Source organism: Numida meleagris, chromosome 1 (assembly GCF_002078875.1).
Source record: "Numida meleagris isolate 19003 breed g44 Domestic line chromosome 1, NumMel1.0, whole genome shotgun sequence".
Classification (NCBI taxonomy): Eukaryota; Metazoa; Chordata; class Aves; order Galliformes; family Numididae; genus Numida; species Numida meleagris.
The window spans coordinates 171987437-172000074 of NC_034409.1; the positions used below are offsets into that span (position 1 = coordinate 171987437).

Genomic DNA, 12638 nt, shown 5'->3' on the forward strand with positions numbered 1-12638 from the left:
ACAAACGTATTCAGGTTTCTTCCCAGCATGTCAAGTCTTCTCCCCAGTGTTTCTGTCCATGCCTGTTTGTTGCTTTAGTTCTCCAGCAAACTCCCCTCATTAAATCCCACTCACACTTGACATCTTTCATGTTGACAGCTGCAGCCTGCCAGGCTCTGATGCAGTTATAAGGATACTCAAAAGGAAGAATTTATTTTAAAAGAGGCCCATTAAGTTTGACTACTCGTTGTTTACGCTGGCCTTGTCATGAAGGAGCAGCCACTCTCCATTCAGCTGCCCCTCATGCTCCTCCCTGGCCTGGTCCACCAAGGCCTTCTGCAAGTCTCCTGTTCCACATGAGAACAGCTAATTGTTTCCACCAGGCTGCCAGGGATGGGAGAGGTTTAGAGATTTTAATGCTTAAAGATTTTTTAGGTTTCAGTGCATTTTCCATTTCTCATTTCCTTTTTATTCGGTTCTGGTAATCTGGGTCAGGAAAGACATAAGTGCTTCACGGCCTCTAGTGGGCAACAGCCAGAGCTGCAGGAGTTTCCAGCCAGTAAATAAATCTATGGAAAACGTTTCTTTTTAGCCAGTATACAATTTCCCTGGTTTCCTATGGTAGCAAGACTTACGAAAACACTCTCTTTGTCCAGTCTGTCTCCGCTTCCCACCCTCAGCAGCTTTGGGGCCTGTTGGCTGATTTTGCTTAAGTTTGGCTGAAGTTGCGGAGGTCTGAAAAACTGTTCCTTTGAGTTTTAGGGTGATAGATGTGCTTGAGTTGAGGAGAAACTTCGATCACTCTTTCTAACAGGAAGGTTGTTATTACGATGCAACTTCACACTGTACAAGACGTTAAAATATCAACACAGAAAAGAAATTACAGATACGAAAAAAAGCTGCTCAGAAAACCTCTGTGAATCAGGCTTATTTGTTCATATGCTGCTATAAGTCCTGACCCTTAATTATATTTGATAGTTTGGTTGATCAAATTGGTTTGTCTCAAAGAACATGATGTCTCTTCCATGGCACTGCCAGGTAATCTTGCTGGGAGTGGAGATGGAAGATGATTCAGGGTGCTGGTACTGCTCAAATCACTCATATCATACCGCCGTATTCATCATTTATGTCTGTAAGGATGCTTCAAAAAAACCAGAATTCTTACCGTTTTTTTTTTTTCTGCTTTCTGCTTACTCATTCAGATTTCTCTAACAGTGGTCCTTAAAATATGACAAATGCAAATGAAACTCATAGGCAAACTCTTATTCAAAGTTCATACAAACTGTTCTCATATGATAATAAGAACACCAGTGTGCATATTCCTTTAACAGTGGATTTGTATGAGGTAAATCCTTTAGGTTTCTTACAGCAAAATTTAGGTCCGGAAAAGTGATTTTACATGACACCTTTTCTCCATGTTTTTGCTTGGCTATAGTGAAGAGGAGAGAAGAAAACACAGCAGAACTATAGTAGGCTCGCTTTGGGTTAATCCAAGAAAATAGGCAGTCCTTCGCATGAGCAAAGGAAAGTGTATTGCCTCCTTCAGCATCTGTACCACTTAATGTAGCATTTCATTTTCCCTTGAAGAACTCTTTTTCAGGTCAGATGTTGGATGCCTTCCTTTACTTACAGCATCTGAAAATACTGTTTCAACATTTTGAATGGCATTAGATTGAAGTCATAGTAAGATGATCTCAAAGTGTCCCTGAAGTGGTATCTTATTATATTATTTCTCATAGCTGCAAACACTTGAAATGACAAAGTTACTGATAATGACTTTTCTGAATTCATATTATGCCAAGCCTGCAAAGATTGAAATGACTCACAGTGAACCATGCAGCATTGTTCTTGGGTGGGTAGTATCTTGCGAAGGATTTTTTCTGCCCTTTTTCCTAGAAATGATGTTTGAGAACAAAACTATAGTGTGCTCTTTTTGTTCCAGGATGTCTCTGTTGCCTTTTCCATGAGAGGAAGACAAGACTGTCATAGGCTTCTGGTCCAAAAAATGTGTCTAGTTGGGACTGTTAAAGGAGGTAGCAGAATGATGTGAATGAAAGAAAATCTTGTGGTCTCTGACTCTTCTGAAAAATCCCTTCTTTCTGTTTGGTTGTGTTCTGGCTCTTCATTTCTAGAACTAAGTAGTGTCCTGTGTTGGCTACATCAGCTGTGATAGCTTCATGTGTCCTAGTAGCTTCCAAGCTAATACATGTAAGCAAGATTCCTCAAGCAAATCTTGCTTTGCAGGAAGCAACTTTGGAAGAATCCATTCTTTTCTTTGCCCAAAGCTGCCTAATGTACTGCCAGTTTTTGTCTGATTTGTCTTTTTCCCTTCTGTAAGGCACTCTGAATGATCTGGAGGACAACAGTGACAGAAATATGATTGGCAAAGCATTTTGTGCATGTGTGCACTCATGCCTGTGATGAAAGAAAACAAATTTGTCAATAGCAGAATGTACAAAAAAGCAAACTTTAGATCTTTGAGTTCCTGAAAGGTCAGGGAGACAGTGTTTCATGCCTCAAGTATGTTGAATTTTGCTTAATAAGGGTGTTTCAAAAAAGAATTTTAAAAAGGAATGATGCTGTAAAGTAATCACAAACCAGATTCATTTGCTCTCTTCAATCAGTGTGAATATGGGGGAATCGCAAACTCATTGGCACAGCTAGCATTGAGAATTTACATCCATTCTCATAAGTGCTTGTTCAAAATAAGCCTTTGATATGTTGATTACAGCCTGTTAAGCTCCAAAGCAGTTGCTCAAATGAATTGTCACGTAAGCATTTTTTTTCTGCTGATGTTTGTGGGGATTGAGGTAGGACAGTGCAGAAAAACTTTGTCTTTCTTTGTTGCTTAGATACAATCTTTACCTGTGATAAGTAACACTGTTCTGTATTTCAACAAATTCCATCTTAAAATCTCTGGAAAATGCAGGATATTCTGCAAGAGGTGAGGAAATCCTTGTAGACTTGTTTGGAGGTGCTTTTCTGCAGGAAGGGTGGAGGTCTTAGCTATACAGCTATGACTTGAAAACATTGCCTTTTTGGTAGAAGTAAAAGAGAAAGTGCTGGGACACTTTCTTTCCTTAAAGCTGCATCAGTATAACTAATAAGTTTGTAACAGGATAGCTGCTTTGTGCAGAGTTCTGCTTGTCTGTTTTCCTAAGTATGGTTATGAATTTTTGCACATAAATGCGAGAGTTGAATTGCTGTAGGGTTTTTAAAGCCTGGCGTACTTCACTCAATGCTCCTTCTGCAAAGAGGCTTTCAGACATTGGAAGCATTCTACAAATAATTAAAGCATTGCTGCATTTGGTGGTGCTTCTTACGTCTGCTCTGGAAATGTATTTTGGTCAGATCTTAAGAAAAGGATCATCAGAAGCATATAAACATTGAGATGCTATTATCTTACTGCATCTATCTTGATACCTCAAGATCAACAAGACCAAGTGCCAAGTCCTGCACTTTGGCCACAACAACTGCAGGCAGTTCTACAGGCTTGGGGTAGAGTGGCTGGAAGACTGTGAGGAGGAAATACAATACCTGGGGGCATTGGTCAACACTTGGCTGAACATGAGCCAGCAGTGTGCCCAGGTGGCCAAGAAGGCCAATGGCATCCTGGTTTGTATCAGAAATAGTGTTGCCAGCAGGAGCAGGGAGGCGATCGTCCCTCTGTACTCAGCCATGGTGAGGCTGCACTTCGAGTACTGTATTCAGTTTTAGGCCCCTTGCTACAAGAAAGACATTGAGACCCTGGAGCATGTCCAGGCAAGGGCTACAAAGCTGGTGAGGGGTCTGGAGCCTTTTGAGGAGCAGCTGAGGGAACTGGGATTATTCAGTCTGGAGAAGAGGTGGCTCAGGGGTGACCTTATTGCCCTCTACAACTGCCTGAAGGGAGGTTGTGGTGAGGTGGGGGTCAGCGTCTTCTCCCATGTAACTACCAATAGGACGAGAAGGAATGGCCTCATGTTGTGCCAGGGGAGATTCAGGTTGGATGTTAGGAAATACTTCTCTGAGAGAGTGGTCAGGCACTGGAACAGGCTGTCCAGGGAGATGGTGGAGTCACCGTCCTTGGAGGCGGTCAAGGAACATTTAGATGTTGTACTGAGGGACGTGGTTTAGTGGGAGATATTGGTGATAGGTGGATGGTTGGACTGGATGATCTTGGAGGACTTTTCCTGCCTTTATGATTCTGTGATTCTATGATTCTGTAATTCCATCTATTTTAAGCAGTTTCAGATCCTATGTGCTCAGAAACAGGCTGTTTGGGAATACAGTAATCTTGTCAGATAAATTACTTGAAAAAGTCATAGATCTGGCATGGAGATTTCATGATAGAAAGTCTATATTTAGGGCTGTAGCACAGTCAGTATGTTAATAACAGCTCCTGTGAGGTACAGAAGAAATTTAACCCTGGGCTGTGATCATACCTGATTTCAGAGACGTCAGCATTCAAGCTAGAGCAGCATTTGGAATGAGACCCTTGAAGTGTTCAGCAGTACAGGATGTTTTCTTGGTGATTTACTGCTCTCCAGGTCAACTATAATCTAGCACTTGGCTGGGTATTTAGGGAACGCTCTGTTTCCATAGGTATTAGTGCTTGAAACCATTAAGTGTTCCACAGTTCTTTTACAAGAGCAGTAATTACATCCTGTTGGCAGAAATTACTCCTGCTGTTTAATTTGGAAACCATATTCTTTGCTTCCAGTCTTATATTGTTGTACAGCACTGCTGCAACCTACCAGTAGCTGCTGCATTTTCTGCCCATGATGACAGCCCTCTGACCCATGCTTGGGGGATGACAGGGATGATGTCTCGCAGGATGACATTTCAGGTGGTAGTTTGCTTGTGATTCAAGTCATTTTAAGCTGTGCTTGACTTCAGAAATTCAACTTTTCTTTGCAGTAGCACAGATAACTGTTGTAGCTCTTGTTTTGCTGCAGGAGAGATCCTGAGTCAGCCCCTGAGTGCACTGGGTCTTGAGACAAATGCTGATGCTGAACTTTTCTCTCTTTCTTTGTCCTTTTTAAGCCTTTTATGTACAGAAGGAAATTAGCACTCCAAATGATTATTGGCTGTTAGTGATGTTTTTAATTACTTATTTTCAGGACATTTTGCTGAAAATAAGATCTTTTTCCTCCCCGGAAGCAAACCAGTGACTCACAATTTAATATAAACTTTTGTAAAAAGTTTGACTCATGCAACAATTCCAAGAATTTTTATTTCTGAGCTCTTTGAAGCATTTGATTGAACAAATGAAATACTTTGCCACGCTTGAACTGAACCTCATGTTAAAGTGGGTTCGTACTGTTCTAAGTGCAGTAAATAACATTTTGCGGCCCCTGGGTTTTATCACAGATGTGTTGTCCCACAGGCTCACGTTATCAGGAGCAGATGTTGGGGCATGGTACAGGGCAGAGGGTGCAAGAGTTGCAGGAACAGGGAGACAAGGAGGAGATGGTCCTAAATCAAGGGCAGTAGTGCTGGTCCTTGGGAAGGGAAATGCGAGGGCACAGGGCTTGCTGGAGCGTGTTTTATATCACCTGATGGGAGTCAGGGTGGGATTTATCACCCAGTTTGACCCAAACTGAGCTGCTTTTGGCTCAGCTCTGAGAGCTGCCTGTTTGCAGCAAAGCAGGTTGGTTGTTGAGCAGCCATTTGGTGGTGTAATGAGTAAAGCAGGGAGATGCTGCTGGACTTCCGTGAGACTCAAGCTGTAGGGTTTTGAGTTGAAAAACATTTATATTGGCTATTAAAGGGAACACATGACACAGAGATATGCCATGTAAACTACAGAGATTTTCCAGCAGGAGAAATACACTGGAAAGCTACAGGAGTACAAAGTACAAATGAGGTAGATCTGCCTGAAAAATGAGTTAGGTAATACGTATTTTCATCCGTTAAGGAATGTATTTTATATAAAAATGCAAAAGCATATGGCTTTCTCATCAAGTGGAGATGGTACAACTATCCTATTTTACATAAGCACTGCAATTGTAAGTGTGTGACAAATGGCTCAGGAACCCTCTGAAAAAATGTCAGTCTTGGCTAAGAGCATCTAGTGCATGAAAACTGCCTAAGACAGTTTTTCACACCCAGTGTATTATCATTGCAACTTTCTGCTTTAGAGAGAAGTTTTCAAATCACTTTTTCTTTTGATTTTGCCTTGAAATACTTAATTTGATGCAGAGTTTCAAATATAATAACCTAGATATAGTTTTCCCCTTGTTCGCCATCTTTTTTTGCTCAATGCGTATCAGTGTTATCTATGGATATACTCTCTCATCTCTGTAGCTTTTCCGAATTTCATAATCTTTAGGAAAGAATATGAGTGTGTTTATAGGAGAAACATGAACTCTGATGAATATATTTTTGATATTATTTGAAAGCAAAAATATAGAGTTAATGTATATTAGTAACAAAACTTATTTTCTTTTTTTGCACTTTATTAAAGAAAAAAGAAAAAAATTAAGTTGTGTCTTTTAATGGCATCAGAGAAGCCATTTCTTCATTGTCATTTATTTTCAATACTTCCAATAAAAACAGCAAATTGAGCCATATCTGTAGCATTGGTACCTTCCTCTATTGCCAAAGCATAAGGTTTGAAAATAGCAGCTGTACTCTCCAATTTTTTTTCAGTAGATTTTCCTGTTTCTTCAGTGTGCCTGGCTATATTCTGTTAAGACAAACTGGTTTTAGAAAAATCTTTTTTTTTTAATAGAGATAAATTACATCTGCCATGCTTTCCAAACACTGCTTAATAAACTTGCCATCAGTAGGTGATTTAGATTTTTTTTCAATCACATTTGCTACCATATAACTAACTTTTATAACAGAGTCAGTTTGAGTTGTAAAAAAAATACACTGTTGAGATGACAGACTTTTTTCCTCTATTTTGTCTTTACGAAATATTGAAATACATAGAATTTGGCAGCATATTTTTGCATATAATGTCTTTCCAATTATAATCTTTGAAAAGTGACATGATTCCCTTAGAATCACAATTCATTCACAATTTGTCTTTTTTTGTTGTTCTGTTTTCTTTCAAGACAACATTAGGAAGGTTGAGATACTGTTCATTGCAGGGGAGTTGAACTAGATGACTTTTAGTGGTCCCTTCCAACTCTAAGGATTCTGTGATTCGATTCTGTGATTCTGTGAAATATGATTGGTACTCACCAAGAGGCACAAACGCATGCCATGTGTTATACATGCGGGTTTTAATTCAGCTGAGTGTGTATGGTGGACACGAGTGTTAGAGCTGCTTTGTAACCTCTCTGTGTCCCGTTTTCAGCCCAGACAGTGCCGATCGCACACCAGTTTATGGTTGTTGCTGAGCAATGGGTGCACGCTTGGGGCCAGGCCAGGCCGGGCCATTTGGTGGGGAAGAGCTGCTGCCATGATGGCGCAGAGCAGGGGGCAGCTGCAGTACGAGCCGGGCCAGGTTGCATGCAGCACATGGGCCACGGGTTGGATATGCCTGCCCTAGACTCTCCCTGGCCCTGGTGGCACAGAAAACCTCAAATTTTCCCCTCAGCATCCTCCAGGTTTAACTAAGGAGGTGCAATAATAAACGATCAAAGAGAACCGGCTGACAGTAGGGCAGAGAGGAGCACTGGCTGCCTGTGTCCTGTGAGGGCAGCCCGCCTGGCGGCTGCAGGGTGGTTATCAGCTGCGTAGTGGTGTGATTAGGAGACAGCAGCAGGAAATACCTGCTGTAATCTGGGAGGCTGGCAGTTGAGAGCAATGAAGAACAAAGGCCTACATGTGCTTGCAGATTAGAGGCTAATGGCAAGTCAGTCACTAATGTAGGCTAACAAGGCAGCCACGCCACTGGCCTTGCTACTATTTCCACTGGAGGCCATGAGGCCCCAGCTGCAGCACTCAGTTCCCTTTCCTCATGACCCAGCCCTGTTTAGCTCATATCAGTGCATTTGGAAAAGCTGTTAGAAGGGAAATAGCTTATTGAAGGAGAGTAGAACAGTGGCTGCGTTTCAGTCTCCTGTCCATGGGTAGAGGAACAAGGCTGCTCTCCTTGCTCCTTGCAGCTGTAGAGTGAATATCAAACATGGATACCAGCCTCTGAGCTGAAGCACAGTGCTGGCTAAAGAACAAGGTGTATAGCTCAACCCTGTAGACATTTCAGCTCAGAATGGGTTTCTCAACTACCATAAAAGCAAAGCAGGGAGGAGATGATTGTCAGGAGCTGAGCGAGCTGACACAACATGAGTCCTCGTCTCCTTGCAGGCTGGGTTTATTCATCCTTCTAGCAGTGTCCCAGTACCTCTTGTTTCTTCTCAGGAGGCTCTTAATCCTTTTTACTGCATTATAAGCAAATACATCGTAAAGTCAGAGTGCCTTTGAACTATTAAAACCTTCCCACCTGACAGCCTTGTGGTAGAAGTTTCAGTACATTAAAAGTACTCAGCTTCCAAGAGTAATCCAGGGACAAGCAGGCATAGCTGCCCTCATTGCTCTGAGAAGGCAGATCTTTTCTGTTTACAAGTTGCCTAGAAAGAAAATGGCAAATAATTATTCCTCCTCCTTTCTTCCAGTGCAGTGGTAGGGATCTGAAACTGTTTGTGAACTTGGTGTTTCAGAAGGGCCAGAAGGCCGAAGGACTTGGTCTTGAGATCTCCTGAGGTCCTTTTCCAACCTGAATTACCCCAGGGCCTTGTGATTTCACGATTCAGCTTTCTAAAAACAAGTCAGGGACGACTTTCACCAGAGCCATGGAGCTGTTACTCTGTCTGCCATAATTTTATTACAAGGGCTGTGAGCACTGAATGCCTTTGGATGGACATCTAGTTCCTTACAGAGGAACTCTTTATATTAAAGTGAAAGATTTTTTTCTGATAGAAGCCTACTCAACAAAAAGTAAGTCCATGGTTCTCTTCTGGTGATTTCTCAGGTGTTAGCAGAGGGAGAGATTCCAAGTAAGCAGCCAAATGAAGATCTGCTTCTCACTATAATCTCTTCACCAGCAGGGCTTTTTTGTGGTTATTCAGTGAAGTCTGATCTGGTATCCAGTCTCAGCAGATCTCATAACTAGCTCAAAGAGAGGCGGAAGGGAGGACTTCAGTGTCTGCAAACAGTGGCAGGAGGAACTTTCCTGCTGTCCTCCATCCCTGGATAATCTCTCAACCACCAAACTGTCTGAAACAAACCCTGCAGAGTGTTTTTTTCATGTTATTCAGGTGATGGTCTGTGTGCCATGAGCATCACTCCAGGCAGCAGACAAAATGCTCTGTAAAAGTCCTTGGAAGATCCCCATCCTGGGTTTATATAGTGCATGTCACACCGTGGTATCAAGGGGCTTTAATCGCCTCTTACAACGTTTGCTAGAGATTCAAAATTCTGTTATTATTCAAATGGCTACGTACTACTGATTGGTCTCATTTATGAATTTTCAAGTGCATTTTAAAGGTCAAACAGGTAATTTTAATCAGTCATGTGTGTTTTGATAACTGATAAGTATTGAATGTACAGCAGCACGTGGAAAGCAAGATTAATTATATTCACCCTTACATATTTGGATTGGGCACAGAGACGGTGCTTTTCCCTGCTCCTTTCACTCTCCATCATCAAACTACTGGCATTGATCAACGAGTACATCCACAGGAGAGCAGTGTCGTTGCAGCACTTCAAATCTGAGCCACAGCTGCTTGGACGAAGGCCCAGGACCCATCTCGTATGGCTGCTAATTAAGAGAGTAGTAGCTACATCAGAGCCACGCTGCCCTCAGCCAAGGGCATTGTTGGCTACTTAATCTACATGGCTTTCTTTTAGGCTTCCTGGCTAGTAACTGTTCAGAAATTTGTCTCTTGTGGTTGTTCTCAAATTCTTGTGTTGAGGTTATGAGAGCTTTCAGATTACAACTGACCATCCTCAGTGACTGTCTGCAAAAATTGTAATCAAAGAAACTGAGCGTATTTTCCTATTTCCACAAATTGCAGTCACAGAGTGGGAGTGTGGTTTGAACTCGAATGCTGTACTATCAGCCTGCCATGGGAACTGAAGGATGAACTGCACCTCTTACTGGGAGCAGCGGCACATGCAGGGACAGGAAGCAAAGCTGATCAGCATGGGCACTGAATGGATGAGATTGTTCAGCATAGAAAAAAGAGGATTAAATGGGATATGACAGAAGCCTGTGAAGTCATCTATCATGTGGAAGAACAGAACTTGTAAGAACTGTGGGGCATGTAATGAAATGGTTAGTGAGTAGGTGTAAGTAGGCAGAAGTACTTTTTTTGTGCTTTTCCACTATATTTTTAGAACATGCTATGAATGGGCACAATCAGCTTCAAAAAGGGCTGGATTCATTCACAGAAGATGGGTCTGCCGTGAGCACTGAGCACTGTAGTCCAGCTCCAGCACCTGTCTGATGAAATCCATGAATCCCTGACTGCTGGAAGCAGAGGCATACCTGGCGGAAAGCCCCTCCTGACACACAGTTCCGCACTTCTCCCTAAGCTGATGTCCAGATGAGACGAAATGGCTCCTTCTTCACATCTGAGACTGCCACCCTCAGCTGATGTAGCCATGGGCAGCGGTCAGGAGACCCTGTGTGCCACAGGATCATAACAGTTGTTGTTGGGAGACTTTTCATCTTCAGTCAGAGGGCAGAGAGCCCTTCAGACCCTTTCAGCCAGGGTGTGGCTCTCACTCCAGAAAGAGCTGAGAATCCCTGGGTTTTGCAGCCCATTCAGACTGGATCCAGATCTGCCCAGTAATTTTTAATTTCCACAGCACGGTTTCTTAAGAAGATCTGGAGGGTGGAGGATTAAAACAATTTGCAGTTTACAGAAGCAGCTTTGTTTTGCTCTGCTCTTGGGAACAAAGTTCGCGGTTCTATTTTTATGGTACCACCTTGCTTTTATACTCTACGCTTTGTTAAACATGATAATGAGTTCAGTGCTGTGTAGAGTATTCAGCACTGTGCAGAAAATAAAAGTATTTCCTGCTCACACTTCAAAAGAGCTGGTGTGGTAAAAGCTCTTTCAAGCTAAGGGCTGCTAGCCTAAACAGTGTGTATTCGGGGTTAGCCTGTCAAAAGCCCTATACTGTAAATGTAAATTTATCTTTGTAAGAATGACAAGCTCCTGTTCAAAGCAAAACATTATATAAAACAGTTCACGGAGGCAGTGTGTTTTACTGTATTCCCCCTCTGGAACAGAGAGGAGTTTTGTATTACATTAATCAGCTTCTGAGCCCCGAAGGTCACAATTATCTGGCCACTATTTTTCAGTATTAGTGATTTTAGTACATGATTAACTTTCATGTGTGCATCATTAAGATGAAGAATTGTTTTTTGAAGTTTCAAATAGAGCAGCAGGTCTTAGCTGTAGTATTTGCCATACTTGCTCAGCCGCTATTAAAAGGGATGATTTATAGAAAATCCAGCTGTGAGTTTTCGTTTCTTCAAGAGCAGGAGGCGGGACTAGAAGCCAACCTAAAACCAAGCAGAGCATTGATCAGAGTAGAAATGATGTAGAGCACAGCTCCACAGACAACAGCTAAGCCTGGTGGAAGTATTAGCTGGCAGAGATAAGGAGGCGGAAGCAGCGCTCAGTGACAGAGGAGCCATCTGTCAGAAACTGAGAATCACATTTCAAGAAACCAGAAAATGAAGTACAGAAGAAAGTGATTTTGGTTCAAAGGTACAGTGAAGCCTAAGGATATCTATCTGCAGACAGTAAGTTTCTACACTGTGGCAGTAATGTTTGATACAGCAGCTAGTACTGTTTGGGAGGGCTTTTCAGCTCTGAAAACAGATTTAAGTATTTCCTTTATAAAATAGCTTTTACTTAAAGTTCTTATTTATTTTTAAGATGTAAATAAGCTTATCTGTTTGAGGTGGCTTGTTTAAAAACTTGTAAACAAACTTTAAAACTGCTGGTGTCCATCAGTTGAGATGCTGCTTTTATTTAATAAGATCATCTCCTGTCGAGTATGAGATTTGTTCATAACCTTTCTGAAAAATATTGTAGAAGGACTGCTTTGGCCCCAGTTGTGAGGTGAAGAAGGGTAGGCAGGAGTATTTTTTCTGGAAAGGGGGAAAGGAGTTCCCACCCAAATAGATCTAAACTAACTGGAACTGCGGCATATAAACACCCTGGGGCTATGTTCTCCCCTTGCTTACACTGATGTAAGGCAAGTTTAAATCTACTGCAGTTAATAAAATTACTTCTGATTTAATTAAGGATAGAATTTGCTTGCACATTTCTTAATGATGAAAAAGCCCCATGGTTCTTTCCAAAGTGCATTTTGTGTTAACAGATTATTAAGGACTTGCTTTAAAACACTTTTATTATAAATGAATTGTAAACTCACATTGTGATGCATCTTTTTCATGTATTTGTATCCTTCACTGAAACAAGCACCAACACTAGCATGAAAGATTGTAAGCAATCCTATTATTTTTTGTTAGCAAGTTCTCAGATAAGGTTTGCACTGCTTGTAGTTTCGTGTTCTTTTCATTCAGTGGCTGTTTTGGGGATGATATGCTTTTATCCCAAAAGGATCTATGAGGCTCCAGTTGGAAGTGAGAAGACAATGTTAGCTGCAGCAGATAGTGTGGAAGTCCTGCACAAGACCTCAGGCTGTGCTTTTAGAAATGAAGCAGTTGTCTTGCGAATTGTACTGAAAAAAATACTCCTGTT

General features: G+C 41.7%; 1 protein-coding gene across 8 annotated transcripts in view; it reads left to right on the forward strand.

Annotated features, from left to right (window-relative positions):
• STARD13 (StAR related lipid transfer domain containing 13) overlaps positions 1 to 12638 on the forward strand; it is a 253667-nt gene that overhangs the window by 164726 nt on the left and 76303 nt on the right. The window contains exon 1 of one of the 8 annotated variants that reach the window (XM_021378032.1): positions 11351 to 11671. The exons of 4 other annotated variants lie outside the window; for them this stretch is intronic. The gene's annotated coding sequence lies outside the window, so the exon portion shown is untranslated. Of the gene's footprint in view, positions 1 to 11350; positions 11672 to 12638 lie in introns of those variants that run through there. 3 more of the 8 variants (XM_021378041.1, XM_021378014.1, XM_021378022.1) reach the window with 3 other exon arrangements.